The sequence below is a fragment of the Dipodomys ordii genome, unplaced genomic scaffold (assembly GCF_000151885.1).
Source record: "Dipodomys ordii isolate 6190 unplaced genomic scaffold, Dord_2.0 Scaffold1000000809, whole genome shotgun sequence".
NCBI lineage: Eukaryota > Metazoa > Chordata > Mammalia > Rodentia > Heteromyidae > Dipodomys > Dipodomys ordii.
Window position 1 is genome coordinate 37,691 of NW_012284426.1, and position 24,092 is coordinate 61,782.

Here is a 24,092-nt window from a genome sequence, read left to right on the forward strand (position 1 = left end):
GAAAAATGCTAAGGCTCTATAGAGAAAAATTTTAATACTGCCTTGTTGTCCAATGGTGACTTCACAAATTTTGGAGTATAGGGAATGACATCAAGTACCCAAGACACCTAAGACATTCATTTTCTGCTGCTTTGCTCATCAGCACCTCATCATCAGGTGCAAATTTACACGATATAAACGAGTCAACTAACAGTAGTTATAGTAAATTTTAAAAATTCATAGCCAGAAAACACTTTATGAACACTCTCGCACTGTAGTCTCATTGGTTCCCATGTCCAAAATAGGAAACGGAGGCTTAAAGAGAGGTAGGTAATTTACCCAAAGTAAATTGGTACACTTAACTCAGACTAATCTATATCCATACTTAGGCTAACATACCATGGGCATTTATTTTTCTGCAGAAATAAAAGGCTCACAGACCTTTTTGCAAGTTCTAGAGTCATATGTGCTACCATGATATCTCTATTCTGGGTGCTTTACTGGTGCCCCCAAGTCATATCAGCTGAAGTTGATACATATGTACCCTCTCAAATAAAAATGGCTGAGAAATGAACAACTGTACTTTTAAAATATCCCATGCAGTAATAGTGTGTAATTAACAGTATGAAATCCTGGCCTAGAGCATAAAATTTCTATGATGGTGTTAGGCCCACCTCGCAAATCTTTCTTGGTCTCTTTCCTTCCTTCATTTTCAGTGCTGGGAATTGAACCCAGGGCCCTGTGCATATTAAGAAAGTGCCATAACACCAATCTATCTGGTCATTTTCATCTCTCCAATTTCACTATCCAATTCACTGCTACCTTGTTTCTGATACTTTGCATTCCTTGATCATAACATTTGTAGGTTATTGAACTTCATAAGATTTTTATCATTTTACAGAATATTTGTTTTCTCCATTCCTATGTATCAAGACACTGTGCAAGAATGATTTTCTTGAACTCCCCATGCAGAGTTCATGGCTTATAATCAGGTTCTATTTTACCATGCATGTCATTATATTATTATATTTAGAATAACAACTCTCTTAAATAATTGATTCTCTTCTTCAGACTATTGTTAGACCCATGCTCAATCCTAGAATTTTTCTTGTCTTGTTTTCCTCTTTTTGACTTGGACAAACTTTCCTGATTTCGTAGAACTGTTTTTTTCTCCACGAATATTTTTTCAGGACATTTCTGCATATTGTGTGTACTACAATTAAGAGATTTCCACCCCAAGAAAGTAACTCAGAATTCTAGAGGTTAATGACTGTACTCTGGGTTCCTGTGCACTTGGCACTACATTTGGCATCTCGGTGTTGCAACAATAGACAATCTATATTGAAAGTTGCTTTCTTTTTGTTTTTCCCATTTCGAGCCACATGAAGCATTTAAGGTATATAGCAAGTTAACTCTGAGAGTATGAGCTGGTAATCTCTTTAAAAATATTTTTATTGTAAAGATACTGTATAGAGGAATTACAGTTACATGAGTAAGGTAATGAGTACATTTCCAGTCGAACATTGTTACCCCCTCCTTTGTTTTCCCCCTACATTCCCTTCCCTCCTTACTTTCCCAATCCTTCCTTCCTCCTACCCCAAAGTTATGAAGTTTATTTTTAACATAGTATATTGTACATCTCATTGTTACAATTGGTCAAACTGTATCCTTGTTTCAGCATTTTGTTATTTCCCTTCTGCTCCTCAAATTAGAAAAATGTATATACAAGATGCAGGGAACCAGACAGTTACAACAGAGGATATATGAGCTGGTAATCCTTAGCCTTCAAATTCCAAAAGAAAAAGAATCAATGAATGATAAAATTTCTTCATAACGGTACTCTCAGCCTTCTGAATATTCTGATTTTTCCATTAAAATAAAACCTTGTTAGAATCAAGTTCTGATCCAAGCTAAAATGCAAATACCCATGAAAATGATGACATTAAGTTGGTATTAGTTAAATATGCCTTCCTATTAATGAAATACCATGGAAAATATTTTTACAAAAACTAAAGGATAACAAGAGGGATTTTAGACAAAGTCATTATAGTGGGTAAGGTGTGTAAAAGTTACAAAACTGGAACTGCATGCTAGGCAAAAGAATAACTTCACAGGGAGGAATAACTTACTGTTTTAAATGAGCCAAGTTAAGGTGGATATTTATGTAAGAAGAAAGTTTGTATTTGGTTCTTTCTAACAACTATCAGATACTTATCCTATTATAAAAATTAAATACTAGAATGAAAAATCCAAAAGAACTTTGATGATACATTTAATGATGATGCATTTAATATTTTGTAGACAACAAAGATTTTCAGTGATAGAGTTCAATTAATTATGGAATTTATAAGCATTGGAGTCCCAAGCAATCATTATAAGTGATGTTCTTAGAACAGTATGAAATGTCTAAGTATGTTATTGGATAGGAAATATATGCATGATATAATGAGATGAAAAGTTAAATTTTAAAGCATGCTCACACCTGTAATCCTACCTACTCACAGGGGTGAGGATCATGGTTCAAAGCCAGTTCCTGGAGGAAAATCCATTTAACCAACAAAATGCCAAAAATGGACCTGTGGCTAGTGATGAGAAAAAAACGAGAAGCAGAGAACAATGTGCAGGCCCTGAATTCAAGCTCCAGTTTTGGCAATAAATAAATGAATAATCTAACAAACATATGACCCCAAATTGTAGGAAAACATGTATATGCATATATGCATGGCAGAGGGGTCTAACCATGGTGTTCCAGTGTTCACCTTGTGGAGCTTCAGGATGAGAACAGCACAAACATTTACTTAAAGGAAATAAAAAGTGACAATATATTGGACATGATCTGTACAACTTGAGGGATGGTGATTGAGAGAGTGAGAGAAAAAGGGAGAAAAATGAGGGAGGGCATAACAAGTTAGGCAAGTATATCACCTTGACAATAATATTAAAATAAAAACAAAATAAAAGCTTTTATTTATGTTATATTTAAAAGTATATTTTAAAAGAATGATGGGCATGCTTTAAATTTCTAATGCATTGCCCCACTCTCCTGGATTATACTGGAATATGGGGAGAATTACTTACACATGAGTCCATGAGTAAGGACCCCAATAAAAATCCCACAAAGAAATGTCAAAATGGACCAAAGGGTCCTACCCATAGTACCTTGCTTCTACAGCAAATCACACAATCTCCTAAACTCACATAATTTAATCATTTAAAGGTAAATGATGAATCAACATCTCCATTTGTAGAAATACATACTTGCGACAAGGATGGAAAGGCACCGAGAGCCAAAGTGAATGATACACAAGTTTAAGGAAGATTCCATAGATAAATGAATGTGCCCCACACATTTCCAAATCTAAAACTTGAAAAGTCATTCATCTTTGTCATACTAATAAAAACCACAAAAAAGCTAACTGTGGGAATCAAAAAGATTACATGAGAACAGGTGTTCATTATGACAGCACAGCAACTTCAGTGCAAATTACTCTTTCCTTGTCTTATTCCCACCTCATTCTTAAATTCTGAAGGTGAGATGCTGAGAAGCCTGTTCTCTTTGCTCTAGTAATTAATGAAAGGGAACAGGTGACTGGAGATACAATTACTTCACATAGTTCTTGGATTCTCATTCTTTATTAAGCTTACTAAGTACTAATGGGATTATAAAACACAAGAAAGTCAACTTTTCCAGTAATTTTTAAAATACCTGCTGTAAGAACAATCAAAATTAACGAAAGAAACAAGTCAGAAACAGTATAAAGATATTTGTGGTGTATTGATACCAGGAGAAATTGAAATGTCACATGTAAATACAAAATGACATTTACAAAGCACAAACCCTAATTCTTCTGTGAGCTAATGTGATAATTATACATTTATAGTTTCCAACAAAATTACATTGAGAATACCACAGCCAATTTTAATCACAGAAACAACGCTGCAAAGAATTGCTAAAATTGTCACCTATTTATTCCTAGAGTTGAGAGGGTTGATTCTGCTGACGTTGACTGTTTGATCCTCTTTTTCCTCACAAATAAATGTGCCTATGTAGAATAATTTATATCTATATCTTAACTTCATGGGTGTCTTGTAATTCTGGTCTGATCTTCAATCTGAGTACCAACTATGGAGCACATGTTGTTTATGAACATGGACCATCCCTTAAGCAGAAACATGCTCTAAAACAGTTCTAACAGAAACATCTATATATGCATTTTCTAACAAACTAGCCACTCGCTATAGGAGGCTACTGAATATCAAATGTGCATAGTGTCTGAGAAACTAATTCCTCCAATTTCAGTTAAATGAAATTTTAAATGAGATTCATCTACTCACTGTTAACTGGAACTGAGGTTCCAGATAAGGAAGCTGAAGTTCTCACAAAGATGTGATAAAATATAATCGAAGTGAAGAAGGTTACAGTGGATATTAATTGCATGCCTGTGAATTATCTGAGCTTTTCTGTCTTATAGAATTCAGTCATCACTCACCTAGATTGATGCCTAGGAGGAAAGTGGTGAGAGATAAACACAGGCTACTTGGGGATATGAGAATTGCTCCTTGAATATAACGGCTGTGTGTGAATCTTTTCTATATTTAGTATATAGCAAAGTGTAGAATCCTGTAGGTAGAAAAATAATGTTTTATTTCACTATGTCAAACAGGTGCCCTTTTTATCAAAATGGGAGAGAAGTGAGACAGGTGAATTCTATAAGTATACAAACAATATTTAGAAAATTTGCTATATTCTATTCCATGATAGGCCCTGGAATAAATGTTGGTTCTTTGTACATACTCTGTAAATATTCACACACTAAAAAACAGAAATGTAATCCTTTATTACTGTTAAAATATATAGAATATCTTCATAAGAAATATTTGTGGACCTATTTTTTCCTTAATTTCTTCCACCCCTACATTAAGAAATGGCTCTAAAAGAATAGCTTCTAGATGTGTCAAATTTGAACTCCATCTATTTCTTTTGTTGGATTGTACTCAAGATAGGATTTAAGTCCCTATTTCATCTTAAGGCTTAGGGCTAGAAAAAGAATAAGTATTCTCAACAAATTGTCATGCCTCATTTTAAAGGAGAGCTATGAATTTATTAGGAGAAATGTGTATTGGTCTTGGTAGCTAGGAACCTTCAAGAAAAAAAAAAGAACAATTCCACTGCAGTCTCAAGCATTTGTATATATTCCAGTGAACATTAGCTGCTCTATATTCTATATTTTATTTGCAAGAATATTTTTTAAAAGAAAATAGACAAATATATTGAATTTTTATTCTTTTTTCTTTTTAAGAAATAGAATTTTGCTGAGCGCTGGTGGATCATGCCTGTAATCCTAGCTACTCAGGAGGCTGAGATGTGAAGATTGAGGTTCAAAGCCAGCCCAGGGATGAAACTCTGTGTGATTCTTATCTCCAATAAACCACCAGAAATCAGGAAGTGACACTTTAGCTCAAGTGGTAGAGTGTTCAGGGTCTGGGAAGGTGGCTCAGTGGTAGAGCGCTTGCCTTGCATGCGTGAGGCCTTGGGTTCAATTCCTCTGCACCACATAAGCAAAAAGAAAAAAGCTGGAAGTGACACTGTGGCTCAGGTGGTAGAGTGCTAGCCTTGAGCTGAAGAGCTGAGGGATAGTGCCCAGGCCTAGAGTTCAGGCCCCATGACCGGATTCCCCCCAAAAAACGTGGTAGAGTGTTCGCCTTGAGCTGAAGAGTTGAGGGGCAGCACACAGGCCCAGACTTCAAGTCCCACGACCAGAACAAAAAGAAAAAGGATTTTGTTCTTTAATGAGCTAAGTAGAAGGGAATATAGAGGCCTCAGGAGAGAAATTGCACTGAATCAAAGAGTAAAAATAGAAAGGCTAGTTTCAAAGCAATTACTTTGCACCAACGTTTCTTGAGGAAGCTGGGGTTTCCTCCCCAAATCAGCCTCTGAGGCTAAAGAAACAGAAAACAATCCTTGTTCTGAGGCACATCTAGTCTTTCAGTTCAGAGCAGGAACCCAACTTATCTAGGTGCTTGTGGAGCTTTCTTGCTCCTCACACGCATGATGGTGCCCACTGTAAGGAAGATGAGCCCTAGCACAAAGGCCCCAACGCCATTCAACATCTTACTCCGTGCTGAGTCAGAATGTGCCCTCCACTCCAGGCTGGGGTGTTGAGGTCTCCCTGCTCGGGGGTCATCATCAGCATCACCATGATCTGGAAGGTCCAGTCTCCATTGTGGACCAGGCTTGTGGACACCAGGCTTGTGGACACCACCCCATCCTCCTCCTCCTAGCCATTGCGGAACCATTTGATTTCAATGTTGCCGGCAGACAAGCAGGTTGTGGTGCTCTAGGGAGCCCTTTTTGGAGGGTGACACGTGTACTTTAGGCTGGACCCGGAGCTTCATTGTGAAGTCCACGTCCAGCTTGTAGTTGTGTCTGCACATGGTGTCCGCCGTCGTCAGCATGTCCTCCAGGAATTCCTGCTGGCTGTTCTAGTACTCGGCGTACGGCCGCCCCAGCTCGGTCACCGCGAGGAACTCCCCAACCTCGCTGTAAAAGTGCACATGCTCCTCCCGGTTGCAGATGTCTCTCCTCACAAAGCGCTGCGTCCTGTTCAACGTGTAGCACTCCACGTAATTCTGTGCCAGGCAGTATACGTTCTACTAGAATCCTGAGGTGAACCTTAAGATACCCTCTATTCATCTATATTTTATTTATATACTTTATTTTTCTATCTATCTATCTATCTATCTATCTATCTATCTATCTATCTATCTATCTATCTATCTATCTATCTACCTACCTACCTACCTACCTACCTAAGTATCGGTCCCTACCTACCTAAGTATCGGTCTGTCTGTCTGTCTGTCTGTCTGTCTCTGTCCGGTCGTGGGGCCTGAACTCTGGGCCTGGGTGCTGTCCCTCAGCTCTTCAGCCCAGGGCTAGCGCTCTACCACTTGAGCCACAGCAGCACTTTCGGTTTTTTTTTCTTTTGCTTATGTGGTGCTGAGGAATCGAACCCAGGGCCTCAGGCATGCAAGGCAAGCACTCTACCACTGAGCCACCTTCCCAGCCTTTGCAAGAATATTTTTACAAGCTATTTCTAAGCTATTGTCATCCTGCAGAGTAAAGTTCAGGCATGCCTATTGCTCATTGTATAGATCGCAGTTGCTCAAAGTTAGAACCCATTGTTTGTATAGGTTTCACATGGCTATCTTTATTTCACTCAGTGGCACTAAGGGCTGGGAGATTCACTTCAAATATATAAATACACACACACATACACACATCTCACTGGCTTTCACTATTGCTGTAAAAATTAAGTTCTTTTTGTCTCTGACCAAAGAGCATCATAAATCTAATATTACTAATTTGCAAGTAGGTTAAATCTCTAGGTTCACACATTTCTAAATACTCATATGAAGAAAAATCTATCCCTAGAGTTTTGGTGTGCTTCTATATTACGTAGCCCTCAATTTTCATCTTATTTGTCTGGAGGAGGCAACAATGCTTGATAGGAAATATGCTCATTACCTTGCTCATGTAACTGTAACCCTTCTGTATAATATTCTTACTATCAAAAACGTACAAAAAGGAAAAAAAATAAATTGGAAGTCACGTATTTCCATTAGAACTAACTAAATTTAAGGGCTGTAACTTTCCCCAGGTTTTTAAGGACCTAACAAGTTGGGGATATGCCCCAAAGCCTTTAGTAATAGCTGAGGGAGAGAGATCCAAAAGTGGAAGTAGATACGTGACCAGCGCATAATTATGTAGCTTTAGTTCACTGTTACAATAACAGGAATGCAAATCAATATGATGGTTCATAGTTACAGGACCAGAAGACATACTGGAAACTAACATCAGAGAAGGGTCATGCATTGTGGGAAAACACAAATCAGGTGGCACCAAAGGATGCTATCAACAGTGTCCAAAAAAAAGCAACACAGAATGGGATAAAGTCATTGCAAGTGTATATTTGATGAGTGGTTCACATCAAGAATATATAAAGAATATCATCCCAACAACAGACAACCCGATTTTACAATGTGCAAAGAACGTAGATGTTTCACCTGAAAACACATAGTGTTAACAAGCCCACAAAGAAGGTGTTTAACATCACTGATCACCAGGAAAGTGTAAGTCAAAATAATGAAGAAAATTACCATTGATATGAATTAGGTAGGATAACTACAAAAAAATAAAATAGTAATATTGACAAAAGTGTGGTAAAATTGGAACCTATCTATGGGAAACAGTATGGCATCTTTTCAAACAATTAAAAACAGGATTATTCATATCTGTAATCCTAACCACTCAGGACAGGAGGCTGAAATCCAAGGATCACGGTTCAAAGTCAGCCTAGGCAGAAAACTGGAAGTGGATCTGTGGTTTAAAGTGGTAGAACTAGCCTTGAGGAAAAGTTCAGGGACAGTAACCTGGCTCTGAGTTCAAGCCCCATGACACAAAATTTAAAAAGAAGAGAATTGTCATATGATACAATGACTCCATTTCTGGGCATATACTCTAAAGATCTAAAAGCAAGGTCTGGAATATATATTTGTACACTCATATTCATTTTGTACAATACTCAAAACATGGGGGCAATCCAAGTGGCCATCAACAAATGATAGCTGAAGCAAATGTGGTTTTTACATATAGAGGTATATTATTTCAACTTTAAAAAGAATTATGTTGTAACAGATGCTATATTATGGATGAATCTTTGGGACACTGTGCTAAGTGAAATAAGCCAGTCATAAAACGACCAAATTTTACAGTCAAATTGATACAGACAGGAAGCAAAATCGTACTTGATGCATATCTTGAAGCAGAGGAGAGTGGAAATTGTTTTAATGAATATGGAATTTGAATCTTGGAGGATGAAAAGAGTGTGTACATTGAGCTTGTACAATATTGTGAATGTTCTTATTACTACTATGCTGTATTCTTAAAAGGATTAAGATAATAAAACCTGGGAGAAGAGAAGGAGAATGATGAAGAGGTAATTATAATCAAGGTACATTGTATGCCTATGTGGATATAACAAAATAAAATCCACTTATTTAACTAGGTAATGCTAATAGAGAGTTAAAAAAGATCAAAAATTTTAAGTTGTTTGCATTTGGCCACAATTATTGAAGAAAAGAAAAAATAACAACCACAAGCAGGGTAAACAATTTAAATTGCTAGTATGCAATAAACCTGGGTGGAAAACTATATCTCAATTAAGTGGGTGAGGCTGTTTTTTAAACATTTATTATTATTATTATCTCTAAGTAGTTGTATAAACAAGTTCCCATTCTACAAAACAGAATATGACTACAAGGTGTCTGACAACATTATCATGCATCCTCCTAACCGAACCCTTGTCCCACGTTAAAAAAAATGAGATAGGTGATTACATAATTTTCACATATTTCACAGTATTGTGGAATCATGACACTCAGTTAAAGTCACAAAAACATTTTAACCTTCACAAGAAAATTATCCTTATCATGGTGAATAAAGTTTGTGAATTATATGAGCTTTGACAAGACAAATTATTTCTCCCACCTATGGCTCTGTTTACGTTTCTTGCCATTTGCTTATTGTAGGCTATTCCCTCTTTCCCTCTTATTTCTCCTTATTTCTCCTTCCCTTTGGGTTTCCTTTAATGACCAGTGCAGCTAATGGCCACTTTGTTGTATATTGTTCTGTTTCCCACTCATTCTGTTTCTCCTTCAGTCCTTCAGGCTTCCTTCCGTTGAATGCAGTGAGACTGTTTTTTAATGTAATAAGAATGCACTCAGGGAAATCAAAATACATGGTCAGTTTTCCATAATTTGGATGTTATTATACACATTTTCAATATATAATAGCATATGCATCATATGAGATATGTTTCCGCTTTTTCTTATGCTTCAAATTAGTTTCTAGTTGCATATAAAATGCATCATCTATTCCCCATAAATAATAGTAAACCATTACACCTGAGGTTTAGAGCCCTTGATATACATAGCAAAATATGTCAGGTGGCTACGATAATATCCACCCTTCCTTTCTGAATCAATGGAGACACCTTCCGATGTAACTGAAGTCCTGGCTAAGTAAAATAGTAATAACATTTCCAAACAGTGATAATATTTAGATAATACAGATAAAAATGTTACCTGATAGCATCTAGGATATTTTCTTAAAAGCAAGTACACACATGTTCTGTATTTCTTTATTTACTTCTTTTTGTTCCTTCACCTCACTTTATGGAACTTGGAAGTGATTACTGGCATTTTTGGGGTCACCTTGGGCCAAGAGAGTGAGGGCTAAATTCTAATGTTGGGATATGCCTCCATCTTCTTGGAATCTTCATGCCTGTACTGTCTTTTTCTAGGCTTTCAAGAGATAACAGACCAAATCATTACTAGTTGCATTGTTATGATAATTTGTGTTCCCCTGTCCTTAAGATACACTGATGATTGATAATGCACTCACAGAAAATAGTATTGCTTTTTCATATATATATGTACATGTATATAAATATTAACATTTAAGTAGTTGTACAAAGGGTCATCATTCAACAAGGCAGTTAGTAAACATAATGCAGCTTGATCCATATCACTGCTTCTATCAGTTTTCTTTCATTTGTTCATCAAAACGTCAGTAGGAATAATATACTGAATATACTATTTTGCTACTAAGAACTTGCATCATGTTCAGTTTAGAATCCTAAGTATATGCTTTCAGATGCACAAATAAGATCTTTGGCCTGAATGCATCTCAGATTGTACTTTCAGAAATTACTTCCCAAACCAAAACACAGGACTATGAAGATAATACAAGCACTTGAGGAATGGTGGCTCCTACTTCAACTGAATTTAGAAATACAATACAGTTATTTCTCTGCCCTGGATTTGTTGAAGGTATCTTACCACGTTGGCTCAAAGCAGAACTGAATTTGCCTTCTGTGAGTAGAAATCAGTTTGCATTCAAGGTAAGTGTACAAGCTTAAGTCAGAGGGCTTTTCTGCTTCAAAACAGCAATTTAGACATCCAATCTCTCTGTTAGCATAGTGTTTCATGGGACACCACAATGTACAATGCCCTGTGAATAACAGGTGGAGATGTGCCACTCAGAGGAGTTAAAGCATTTCAGCTAGGTAGTTATGGATAAAAGGTGATGGTTGGAACTGGCTCCAACATGGCGGGGATGAATGAGGCAGCAAAAAATCCACACCTTGTTCCAATCAAGGTTTAAGTGCTAACACATGCACTTTTACTGACTATGTTCTGGGGAGTGTCCCTCTACCTCCCATCTAAAAGTGTTTTCCGCACTTGTGTTCTGAGATGGGGCATCCAATAAGAAAATTCCATACTCATGTTCTGAGACTGGGAAACCAATTATGAGACGCCATGTAGCACAAGCCCACCCACTGAACAAACAATCCAAGAACACGTCCTAAGGGGCAGAGACAAAGGGTTCTACATATACCTGAGGGATGTGGGCCCCTTGTGACCAGCTCTAGGTTCTTCTTTTCGGTGAGGAGTCTGTTTCACTGCTCTGTTTTTGCTTTGAAGAAAAACTGCTTTAAAAACTTTTCTGCTCTCAAATTCCCTAAAGAAAACAAATCTGAGACATACACAATAGTGCTATTCTGAAGATATTGTGGGGAGGGAAGATTTGGCCTGCAGCTTTGAGACTAGGTTTAGAATTTGATAACATAGGTGCTGCGGTTTCAGATTAATCAGAACCAGGCTAATTTCTGCATTTTCTCAATTCTTCCTTCTAGAATCTCTAAAGTATTAGGAAAACAACAACAACAAGAACTCAGTACTAGGCTGCCAAAGGCTCTCAGCATTTCTTATTTTTCTTGTATGAATCTAAAAAAAACTTAAATGAAGCAAACTAGCACATTTAAGGGGTTAAATTCTGTAGAATGTGGTTTCTTTTCTTCCTCTTGTACTGAGATAGAATTTGATCTATTCTAAAGCCAAAGGATATGCTTTCTTCAACAGGTGAATCAGGCTCTCTGACTTTTGCTTTCTTAAAAACTGCTTAAATCCTGTAGGAGGGAATTGAAGACTGCCAGGCAGGAGGGATTGTGTGTAAAATGTAGATGTGGGTAGTGTTCTTCTACTCTGCAACTAGATGGCTAGGAAACATGTTGATCGGCTTGATGCCTCAAGCAATTCAGAAAGTGGCTTTCATTTTCTAAAACCTAAATCCAAACTTTCACCTTCTCATTCCCACCAACACTTATCCCTCAGGCCTCTTCCTACCATAGTATCTTGGAAGCTTAGAACTGCTTTGCCTCAAAATGTGGCATCAGAAATGTGCCCTGAAGTAAACTAAGCAGCTGTGATAGGACTGATACATCTATGGTGCTGAAAATGCTGCAGCTCAATCTGTGCTCTGTGTTCAGGGTTCAGTATTTGGGTTTCAATCCATAGTTGTCTATGTACCTCCAGAGAGAGTAGGCTTTCCTCTTTCTACTAGCGATAGGAGCAGAAGTTCAATAGATTTCTTTATAATGAAGCAGCCACACACACTTGTTGCTATCATAACCAGTTGCTGAGATTAGTTTTCCTAAGGGAACCAACGCAACATGTGAATAAGGTGTTTTCACCAGGAAATTCATATGTTTCCATTCCAAAGAGGGAGCTGCTGATAATAAATTCAGTATGGGAATGGACTGTGTAGATGTTAGAATCTTTTCTCGGAAAATGATTACTTGAGAGAAAGCATTGACCAAGCATATTCATCATCTTACAAAAAACTATTTTAACTAAAGTATATATTGTTACAAAACTCATTCTAGGGAACAAGACAATTTAATGCATAGAACACAAGCTGAGTGAGAATTTTCTAACAATATCTGGCCTGGTTGTCCTGTATAGTGGATTGCTCTGTAATGGTTAACCCTTTTCAAAAGAGCCAATTGAGAAAGATTGTGAACACAACTTCTGATCAAAACCAGAAGTTGCAACTCATGAGGGGTAAAACCGGGGTAGACTTCCTCCTCAGTGTGTTTGCTTAATTGGCTTTCTGTCAATAACATGCCCTTTAACAGAACTAAACATTGCAGGGCTAAGTTCCTTTCAACTTGGTGGTCTTTGAAGAAAACCTGATACAAAAAATTTTGTCCTCGAATTCTTTAAAGAAAACAAAGATGAGTTGAGATATAGATAGTACTTCTACTCTGAAGATGATGGGGGGAAGGAAGGTTTGACCTTCAGCTTTGAGACTAGATTTAGAATTCCATAACTTAGGTGCTGTCATTTCAGAATAATCAGAACCAGGCTAATGTTTGAATTTTCTCAATTCTTCTTCCTAGAATCTCTAGAGTATTAGGAAAAGAACAACTACAACAAAAACAAGAACCCAGTACAAGGCTGGAAAAGGCTCCAGAAATTCTCAGCTTTTCTTTTCTTTTCTTGTGTGAATCTAACAAAGAAAATTTAATGCACCAAACTAGCGTCTTTAACGCAGTAAATTCTGTAGAATGTGGCTTCTTTTCTTCCTCATGGACTGAGATAGAATTTAATCTATTCTGAACCCAAAGGATATGATTTCTTCATCAGCTAGGTCAGGCTTGCTGTCTTCTGCTTTCTTAAAAACAGCTTAAGTCTTATAAGAGGGAATTGAAGACTCCCAGGCAGAAGGGATTGAATGTAAGTTGTAGGAAGTGTTCTCCTACACTACATCCAGAGGGCTAGCAAACATGTTGATCTGCTCGCTGCCTCAAGCAATTCAGAAAGTGGCTTGCATTTTCTAAAACCTAAATCCAAACCTTCACCTTCTGCTTCCCACCAAGACTTCTCCCTCAGGCCTCTTGGTGCCATACTGTCTTGGCATCTTAGAACTGCTTTGCCGCAGAAATGGGGCATCAGAAGTCTGCTCGGAGGTCAGCCAAGCAGCTGTGATCTGACTGATTCATCAATGGCTCTGAAAATGCTGCATCCCAACCTGGGCTCTGTGTTCAGGGTTCAGTATGTGGGCTTCAGTCCATAGCTATCTATGTGCCTCCAGAGAAAGCAGGCTTTTCTCTTTCTGTTAGCTCTAGGAGGAGAAGTAAAAGGTTCTTTATCATGAAGCAGCCACACCCACCAGTTGCTTTCATAACTTGCTGAGTTGAGTTTGCCTAAGGGAACCCAGGCAACATGTGAATAAGGTGCTTTCATCTAGAAGCTCATATGCTTCCATTCCAAAGAGGGATCTGCTGATAATAAATTTGGTAGGGGAATGGACTGTGTTGATATTAGAATCTTTTTCTCTGAAAGTGATTGCTTGAGGGAAAGCATTGACTATGCATAGCCGTCATCTTACAAAAAGCTAATTTAATTAAAGTATATCCTGTTACTAAAATAGTTCTAGGGAGACATAGATTAACGCATGGAACACAAGCTGAGTGAGAATTTTCTAACAATGTCTGGCCTGGTTGTCCTGTTTAGTGGATTGCTCTGTAATGGTTAACCCTTTTCAAAAGAGCCAATTGAGAAAGATTGTGAACACAATTTCTGATCAATACCAGAAGTTGCAACTCATGAGGGGTAAAATCTGGGTAGACTTCCTCTTCAGTGTGTTTGCTTATTTGGCTTTCTGTCAATAACATGCCCTTTAACAGAACTAAACTTTGGAGGGCTAAGTTCCTTTCAACTTGATGGTCTTTGAAGAAAACCTGATACAAAAAATTTTTTGTCCTCGAATTCTTTAAAGAAAACAAACCTGAGTTGAGATATAGACAGTACTCCTACTCTGAAGATGATGGGGGGAAGGGAAGGCTTGATGTTCAGCTTTGAGACTAGATTTAGAATTCGATAAATTAGGTGCTGTCATTTCAGAATAATCAGAACCAGGCTAATGTTTGAATTTTCTCAATTCTTCTTCCTAGAATCTCTAGAGTATTAGGAAAACATCAACTACAACAAAAACAAGAACCCAGTCCTAGGCTAGCAAAGGGTCCAGGAATCCTCAGCTTTTCTTGTGTGAATCTAACAAAGAAAATTTAATGCAACGAAGTTGCGTCTTTAACGTGTTAAATTCTGTAGAATGTGGCTTCTTTTATTCCTCATGGACTGAGATAGAATTTGAACTATTATAAAGCCCAAGGATATGATTTCTTCACCAGCTAGATCAGGCTTGCTGTCTTTTGCTTTCAAAAACCTACTTAAGTCTTGTAAGAGGGAATTAAAGACTGCCAGGCAGGAGGGATTGAGTGTAAGATGTGGGAAATGTTCTCCTACTCTGCATCTAGAGGGCTAGGAAATATGTTGATCCGCTCGCTGCCTCAAGCAATTCAGAAAGTGGCTTGCATTTTCTAAAGCCTTAATCCAAATCTTCAACTTCTCTTTCCCACCAAGACTTCTCCCTCAGGCCTCTTCTACCTTAGTGTCTTGGCAGCTTAGGACTGCTTTGCCTCAGAAATGTGGCATCAGAAGTGTGCCCTGAGGTCAGCCATTCAGCTGTGATCTGACTGATGCATCTGTGGCTCTGAAAATTCTGCAGCCCAATCTCTCCTCTGTGTACAGGGTTCAATATGTGGGCTTCAGTTCATAGCAATCTATGTGCCTCCAGAGAGAGTAGGCGTTCCTCTTTTTATTAGCCGTACGAACAGAAGTTCAATAGATTAATTTATAATGAAGCAGCCACACAACTATTGGTGTCATAACCAGTTGCTGAGATGAGTATGACTAAGGCAGCCAAGGCAACATGTCAATAAGGTGCTTTCACATGGAAGCTCATATGCTTCCATTCCAAAGAGGGAGCTGTTGATAATAAATTTGGTAGGGGAATGGACTGCATTGATGTTAGAATCTTTTTCTCTGAAAGTGATTGCTTGAGGGAAAGCATTGACTAAGCATAGCCGTCATCTTACAAAAAGCTATTTTAACTAACGTATATCCTGTTACTAAAATCATTCTAGGGAATGAGACAGTTAAACGCATAGAACACAAGCTGAGTGAGAATTTTCTAACAATATCTGGCCTGGTTGTCCTGTTTAGTGGATTGCTCTGTAATGGTTAACCCTTTTCAAAAGAGCCAATTGAGAAAGATTGTGAACACAATTTCTGATCAATACCAGAAGCTGCAACTCATGAGGGGTAAAACCTGGGTAAAATTCATACTCAGTGTGTTTGCTTATTTGGCTTTCTGTCAATAACATGCCCTTTAACAGAACTAAACTTTGGAGGGCTAAGTTCCTTTCAACTTGGTGGTCTTTGAAGAAAACCTGATACAAAAACTTTTTTGTTCTCTAATTATTTAAAGAAAACAAACCGGAGTTGAGATAGAGACAGTACTTCTACTCTGAAGATCATGGTGGGTAGGGAAGGCTTGACCTTCAGCTTTGAGACTTGATTAAGAATTCGATAACTTAGGTGCTGTCATTTCAGATTAATCGGAACCAGGCTAATGTCTGCATTTTCTCAATTCTTCTTCCTAGAATCTCTAGAGTATTAGGAAAACATCAACTACAACAAAAACAAGAACCCAGTCCTAGGCTAGCAAAGGGTCCAGGAACCTAAGCTTTTCTTGTGTGAATCAAAGAAAATTTAATGCACCAAACTTGTGTCTTTAACGTGTTAAATTCTGTAGAGTGTGGCTTCTTTTCTTCCTCATGTACTGACATAGTATTTGATCTATTCTAAAGCGAAACGATATGCTTTCTTCACAAGCTAGGTCAGGCTTGTTGGCTTCTGCTTTCTTAAAAACAGCTTAAGTCTTATAAGAGGGAATTGAAGACTGCCAGGCAGGAGGGATTGAGTGTAAGATGTGGGAAGTGTTCTCCTACTCTAAATCTAGGGGGCTAGGAAACATGTTGATCTGCTCGCTGCCTCAAGCAATTCAGAAAGTGGCTTCCATTTTCTAAAACCTAAATCCAAACCTTCACCTTCTGCTTCCCTCCAAGACTTCTCCCTCAGGCCTCTTCCTACCATAGTGTCTTGGCAGCTTAGATGTGCTTTGCCTCAAAAATGTGGCATCAGAAGTTTGCCCTGAGGTCAGCCAAGCAGCTGTGATCTGACTGATTCATTTATGGCTCTGAAAATGCTGCATCCCAACCTGGGCTCTGTGTTCAAGGTTCAGTATGTGGGCTTCAGTGTATAGCTAGCTATGTGCCTCCAGAGAGAACAGCCTTTTCTCTCTCTGTTAGCAGTAGGAGTAGAAGAAAAAGACAGGTTCTTTATCATGAAGCAGTCATACCCACCTGTTGGTTTCATAACTCCTTGCTGAGATGAGTTTACCTAAGAGAGCCTAGGCAACATGTCAATAAGTTGCTTTCACCTGGAAGCTCATAAGCTTCCATTCTAATGTGGGAGCTGCTGATAATATACGTTGTGTGGGAATCGACTTTTTAAAGACATAGAATCTTTTTCTCTGAAAATAATTGCTTGAGGGAAACATTGACTAAACATAGCCGTCGTCTTACCAAAAGCTTTTTTAACTAAAGTATATCCTGTTACTAACATTGTTCTAGGGATTTGTGGCATAGTTTATCTCATAAAATATAAGCTGAGTGAGAATTTTCTAACTAATTCTGGCCTCAATGTCCTCGTTTCGTGGATTTCTGTGAAACAGTTAACCCTCTTCAAAAGAGCCAACTGAGCTTCAAAAGAGCCAAATGAGCATTATTGTGAACACATCTTCTGATCAATATCAGAAGTAATAACTCATTAGTGGCAAAACCTGGGCAGACTTCCTACTCAGAGGAACTGCTTAATTGGCTTTCTGTCAATAACCTGCCCTTAAACAGAACTAAACTTTGCCGTGCTATGTTCTTTCAACTTGGTGTTCTTTCAACTTGGTGTTCTTTCTTGGGATATTGGGTTATACTCGGGGAGCATTCCCAACATTTTGGGGACTCATCCTGGATACTTGTTACACAAGGGGGATAGAGTGAGCCCCTCGAGAGGAGACACATCCTGCCTTGTTGAGGTAACTACAGGTTTAGTTAAACACCATGCGTCATGGTTAATGATGGAAAGTGTATCAGCAATGTCAGGAAAGGGCCCAAGGAAACACCCCAATAAAAAGTAACCTCCTGCAGCGGCCATGAGAGGAAAAATTGGAGTAGAGCTTATTATCTTGTTGCTTGGGGATTTTCATGGGCTGAGTTTGTCTTAGGCACAATGAGACCTTGAGACTTGAGGTGTTCTTTCATTCTCTGGCCCTAGAATAAAAATTTGGGAGCTGGAGGAAGCCATCTTTGATAAATCTCCACTAACACGAAAGTTGAATATGAGAGGGGTGCACAAGAAACTTACAATAGGGAGGATAAAGGATAATGTGCGCCCAAAACTGAAATCACAAGAGACCTGCTAAAATGGGGAATAAGAATTCTAGGCCCAAGGAACCCAAGAAAAATGATCCCAAGACCTTCTTCTGATAATCCATTGGGAGAATGTTGAAAAGGGCTGAGAACACTATTAAATAATGGATGATATTCATTACTGAACTCCATAATGGTCCACTTGGCCAAACAAAAACTTGTTATGCATATGTGCTTTCATGTGTGTGTTTTAAATCTTACATCCTGAACGGGGAACTCAAAAAGTCCTACTCACTAAATTCCTTCAGCTGCCCACTTTGACTCTGAAGCCTGGGTTGGTCCTCTACCTGATCCAAGGATGTATGGCATTGGAACCTCAGTTTCAGAATCAGGCTCTCTGGGTAGACTTAAATTTCGAATCAAAAGCCGGCTGCCAGTGGCTTGAGCCTGCAATCCTTGCTACTCAGGATCTGAGGATTAGGGTTCAAAGCCAGCCCTGGCAGGAGAGGCCTTGAGGCGCTTATCTCCAATTAACCACCAGAAAACTGGAAGTGGCGCTGTGGCTCAAGTAGTAGGGATTTTGACTTGAGCTGAAGAGCTCAGCGACAGCACACAGGCCCAGAGTTCAAGTCCTATGACCAACTTAAAATAATGCTTGGGTGAAATGGATTAAATATTCTGTCCACCGTTATTGTTAAGATTGTGTGGCACAGAGACCAGAAAAACAAGTGGTCCACTTCCCACTATGATGAACCTCAGACCCCCAAGGGCATGGAGTGCATGATCTGTCGGTCAAACACGGCCTGGGGAAACTTGTAAGACCCTGATGTTGCTGTTTGCAAGAGTAAGGATCTAAGACAAAATCCCCATCTTCCCAGGGCCAACTATACCCCTTGCCTTTCTAGGTAGGGGGAACAATTGCCATGTCTGAGAAACTTATCAAGATTCAGGGAAGGGCTGAACCGGTGAAGAGATGAGCAGAAAGCACTAAACATCACCAGGGAAAATGTCTAATGGTATTGTGGAGGACCAGTGTTGGAGACCTTCCTGGCCAACTAGAGTAGAACCTGTGCTTTGGTTCAATTGGCCATCCCTTTCACCCTAGCATTTCATCCACCTGTTCATTCTCACATTTTTTACTAGTTAGGAGAGACCCCTTCCCTAGAGGGGCATTCGTATGTCCTATTTACATAGGTGCTTTTCAGGATACACCCAAAAGTTTCCAAAACGTTGAAAGCCAGAAACAAGATAGCAGCATATGAATCAGTTTTATTCTGATGATTAGTATAAATAAGATATAGTTTGGGGGCTGGGAATATGGCTTAGTGGTAAATTGTTTGCTTAGCATGCATGAAGCCCTGGGTTTTATTCCTCAGCACCACATAAACAGAAAAAGGCTGGAAGTGGCACTGTGGCCCAACTGGCAGAGTGCTAGCCTTGAGCAAAAGAAGATCAGGGAGCCCCAGGTCTGGCAAAAATAAAATGTAGAGTAGAATAAGTTCAACAGAGGTTTGTTAATTATACTGAAAGATTTTTTTAAAGCCATAAACGAAATGCTCTAGTAGGATGGCATGGACAAATTAGTGCTAGAAACATTATCTGAAAAGGGAAGAGTTTGTGTGGTGATTGGAGGCCAAAGCTGCACAAAGGCCTTAGAAGGATTGAACAGTGGCAAATGAGTTAACTGAAAACTCAGGTGAAGTGCTGAGAAGGTGGCTCAGTGGTAGAGTGTTGCCTTGCATGCATGAGCCCCTGGGTTTGATTCCTCAGCACCATGTAAGCAGAAAAGGCCAGAAGTGGTGCTGTGGCTCAAGTGGTAGGGCACTAGCCTTGCGCTGAAGAGCTGAGGGACAGGGTCCAGGCCCAGATTTCAGGCCTCACAACTGGCAAAACAAAGAAAAAAGAAAAGAAGAGAAGAGAAAAGGAAAGAAAAATGGGCACTGGTGGCTCACGCCTGTAATCCTAGCTATTCTGGAGGCTAAGATCTGGGCTAGGAAAGTAAAGTCTGTGAGACTCTTGTCACCACTAAACCACTCAGAAAACCAGAAGTGGTGCTGTGGCTCAAGTGATAGAGCACTAGCCTTGAGCTGAAGAGCTGAGGGACAGCACCCAGGCCCAGAGTTCAGTTTCAAGACCAACCAAAAAATAAAACAAAAAAGGCAAGCTACACCTAAAGGGTTTCCTATCAAGAGGGAGGGAGTTTTGGGGGTTTCTATCTAGCAGGAATGCAAGTTTCCCTTCTAACGGGGAGGGGATTGCCTTCTAGTAAGGAGGGTGTTAATGATCAAATTGGTCAAAAACATGATTGAGTTTCATAATGCCCAGATAAGTGTCTAATGTCTGTCAGGTATTGATTTGTGAAAACATCCTGCTTGGGCAACTCCCAACAGTCTTAATGCCCTTAAAGTGTCCATGCTGCATTCCAGAGTCTCGATGGACCCTCTAGTTGATCATACAATATGATTGCAACTTCAGTCTTGGAGCAGACACTCTGTGTATGACTTCCAATTTTGAGTCTACCCAGATTGAAATTGATACTGGATAAGCGAGGTAAATACTGTGGTGATTCTGTCCACATACTGATTACTGCTCTGACTGTGGGCCAGGGAGGCCACACGAGAGGTCCTATTTGTCTGTCATGGAGCATGGGCATGAATTTCGTGATGGGTCATCAAAATGTGATCCGAGACAACTTGCAACACACTATAGCTCTCCTCAAAAGCAAGAGTCTCTTTCCAAAACCCCTGAAACTGACCAGCTCTATTCTTTCAAGGTCAAGTATACCTGGGGATAATTTGACATTGCTGGTAAACTTACCTGCATGTAGTGAAGGCCAGCCCTTTGAGATGAGCAATAAGTACTAATCATAGCCAGCGAAAATGTCTGGTGGTATTGCAGAAGACCAGTATTGGAGATGTTACTGGTCATCTGGAGTGCAATCTGTGCTTCTGTTCAGTTGGCCAATCCATACCTGACCCTTCCCAAATACCTTAAATTAAGTAAGGAGAGACTTCATATTTAGCAGTTTATTCAAACTTCATATTTACACTATGCTCTTTAGAGGCCACTGAAATTTTCCCAAAGGGCTTAAAGCTAGAATCCAGAAACAGCAGCTCAAATTATATTTATTCTGTTGACCTCCACAATCTTTGGTCTCCACAATTGAATTATTCCAATATGTCCCTTTATTTATCAGCAGGGTTTGTTAATTGGAAATAAATACCATCTCCAAAAAGTAACTATGAGTCACTAGTAGTATTGCATGGGAAAAATTAGGTCTCAATATAATACTTGACCAGATTAGATGATAAGCGTAATGGACCACAAGATAGGGAAACAAGTGGTTTTTTCTTTCTTGCTTTTGTTTCTAACGTACTGATTATGTGCCATGTGATTTTTGCTTCTTTGTATTCCCATCTCCCTACACTGTATAACCCTTGTTCCACTGTGTTTGATGTTGGTGCCCTGCCTCTTGTATATACACTTCTCTATTTTGGGGAGGGCAAGGGAAAAAAAAACAAAATGCTTTAATACGGGTACAGGTTGACCCATTGTAACAATGTGATGCACAAGACACTGTTGCACAACACACTTTACAATTTAGGTGGAGATAGGGGGAAAGTGCATAGTGTAGTTGTCGAACTGTGATGTTAGGGATGGTAGGGGGAAATCAAAGAAGCAGGTAACAATGCTTGATATGAAATGTATGCTCTTTAACTTGGTCATGTAACTAACCCCTCTGAACAGTATTTTTACAATAAACAAAACAAAGAATAAATATACTTGAAACGGAATGTATGTGGTAGTGGGAAGCCAAAGTCACAGAAAGACTTACAAGGATTGAATACCTGTAAACTGAGATGAAGCTGATTGTAATCCTAGATGCTCAGGTTGCTAGTTCTGAGGGTCTGTCTTTGAAGCCATCCGACTCAGGAAAGATGAGAGTTTTATTTCCAATTGACCTGAAAATGATACTACCAGAGTTGTTGCTAAAGTGGTAGCCTTGAGCAAAAATACTCTGGGACAATGCCCAGAGCATGAGATCAAACCCAAGACCAGCCCACAGTCACTTAAAAGAAAAAAACAAAGTTGTGTGTCTGTGTGTGGTGGCAGATCCCTTTACTAGTTTGATGATGGAACAAGCATTTTAAAATGAGTCATGGTGTCAATATTTACCTCTTTAGTAATTGTTTCAGAGTAATGTGTGGATGGGTGCTTTATATCTTGTATAAGAGGTTTTGTTCAGTGACTGACTGAAAAACTTCCTTAACCAAACACTTTTTAAAATCAAAATATCCTATTGCATACTGCTGAATCAGAAAGTCACTGCTTACCAGGTTGGAAGAAAAGAAAGCAAAATAAGAGGGGAGAATTGTAGAAGTTAAATCTTGAAGTGCTTGACTGATATAAGCATTGCCCATGTAAAGGTAGTCACAAACTTACCAATGCTATTTTAGAGAAGTGCTGGGGGCTAGAGGCATGGAACTAGTGATAGAACACCAGGTGGTTAAAAGTTGGTTATGTTTCTTTTACTATGGCCAGGTGTTCTGGATTTTGTTGATTATTAAAGCTTTTGACTAGTTTGAAAGGTGTCAAAAGTTTGAGCCATCATGAAAGATGATCCCAAAGTTCAAATTCGTGGGAGCCAGTGGTGGGCTGCCTATCCAGTGTGCTTATTCAACTTGGGCATATTACAGACAGGATGCCTTCTGCAGTAGTAAACTTTGCCTCATTGAATTGGTGTTTGTAGGATACCTTAATTACCCCCGTATTTACAACACAGTTGTTCCATCCCATTCATGAGTCATTAGGAGCTCCTGGAGAGGAGACAGGTGCAGCCACCCTGTTGCGCCAACCTACTGTATGTACTACACCTGCCATGCTTTGTAGTGGACAATGGACTTGAGATGTAAAGTTTATCTGCAACATCAGGAAGCGGGCCAAACAGTCACCCTCAGAAGCAAGCAACCTCATGCATTGGCCTTCATAGAGAAATATGAATGTATAAATCCCGCTTCGGTAGTTGTGTGTTTGCAGGGACTGTATCTGACAGAAGTTACTTAGATTCAGGCTCTTAAAATTTTTTGTGTCTAAGGTTCTTGATCTGCAAATTCATTTGTCCAGCTGGGAAGAATGAAAAGTTGGAGATGAAGTCATCTCTGAGAAAAATCTCTAGTAAAGCAGTTGAGAAAAGGCGTGAACAAGAAATGCAGTCTGAAGGGTAAAGTGTACCAAAATAATCTTATTTCTATTACAACATGTCTCTGTGATTTAAGAATTCTAAGCGTAGGAAACCCAAGAAAATTGGAGCTAAGAAGGCTCCCTCAGACATTCTTAATATTGTTGTCTTTTAGGGAGAATGTGGGGAAAGATATGTGTTAAGGCTGATTATTATTTTTTTTATTATTATTATCTATATCACTGTGTAAATATCTACAGAAGGATCTGTTACAGGCATTCAGTAATTAAGTGAATTAATAGCAAAAGGCTCTTGAAGTTCGGTTATTTATAATGTTCCAGGTCTAACAAGTACTTTTTATTACTATTGAAGAAAAAACTTCATATAGGATTACTTTTTTCTGGATATTTTATTTAAAAGAATGCTATTTAAGTTTAAAGGTTATATAAAAGAGGAAAGACAAGCAAATAGAGGAAATATAGGAATGATAAGTACATCTGTTTGGAATAGTTATAGAATAAGCCAGTCAAGATTGTTTCAAAGGATAGGAAGTTAGCTCAGTGGTAGCGTTTGCCGTGCATGCATGAGGCCCTTGGTTCGATTCCTCTGTACCACATAAGCAGAAAAAGCAAGAAGTTTTGTTGTGGCTCAAGTGGTACAGCACTAATCTTGAGATGAAGGGCTGAGGGACAGTGCTCAGG

General features: G+C 38.9%; 1 pseudogene; it reads right to left on the reverse strand.

Moving 5' to 3' along the window:
- Positions 1-6,083: 6,083 nt before the first annotated feature.
- LOC106002771 lies at positions 6,084-21,035 on the reverse strand (annotated as a pseudogene).
- Between the last annotated feature and the right edge of the window lie 3,057 nt (positions 21,036-24,092).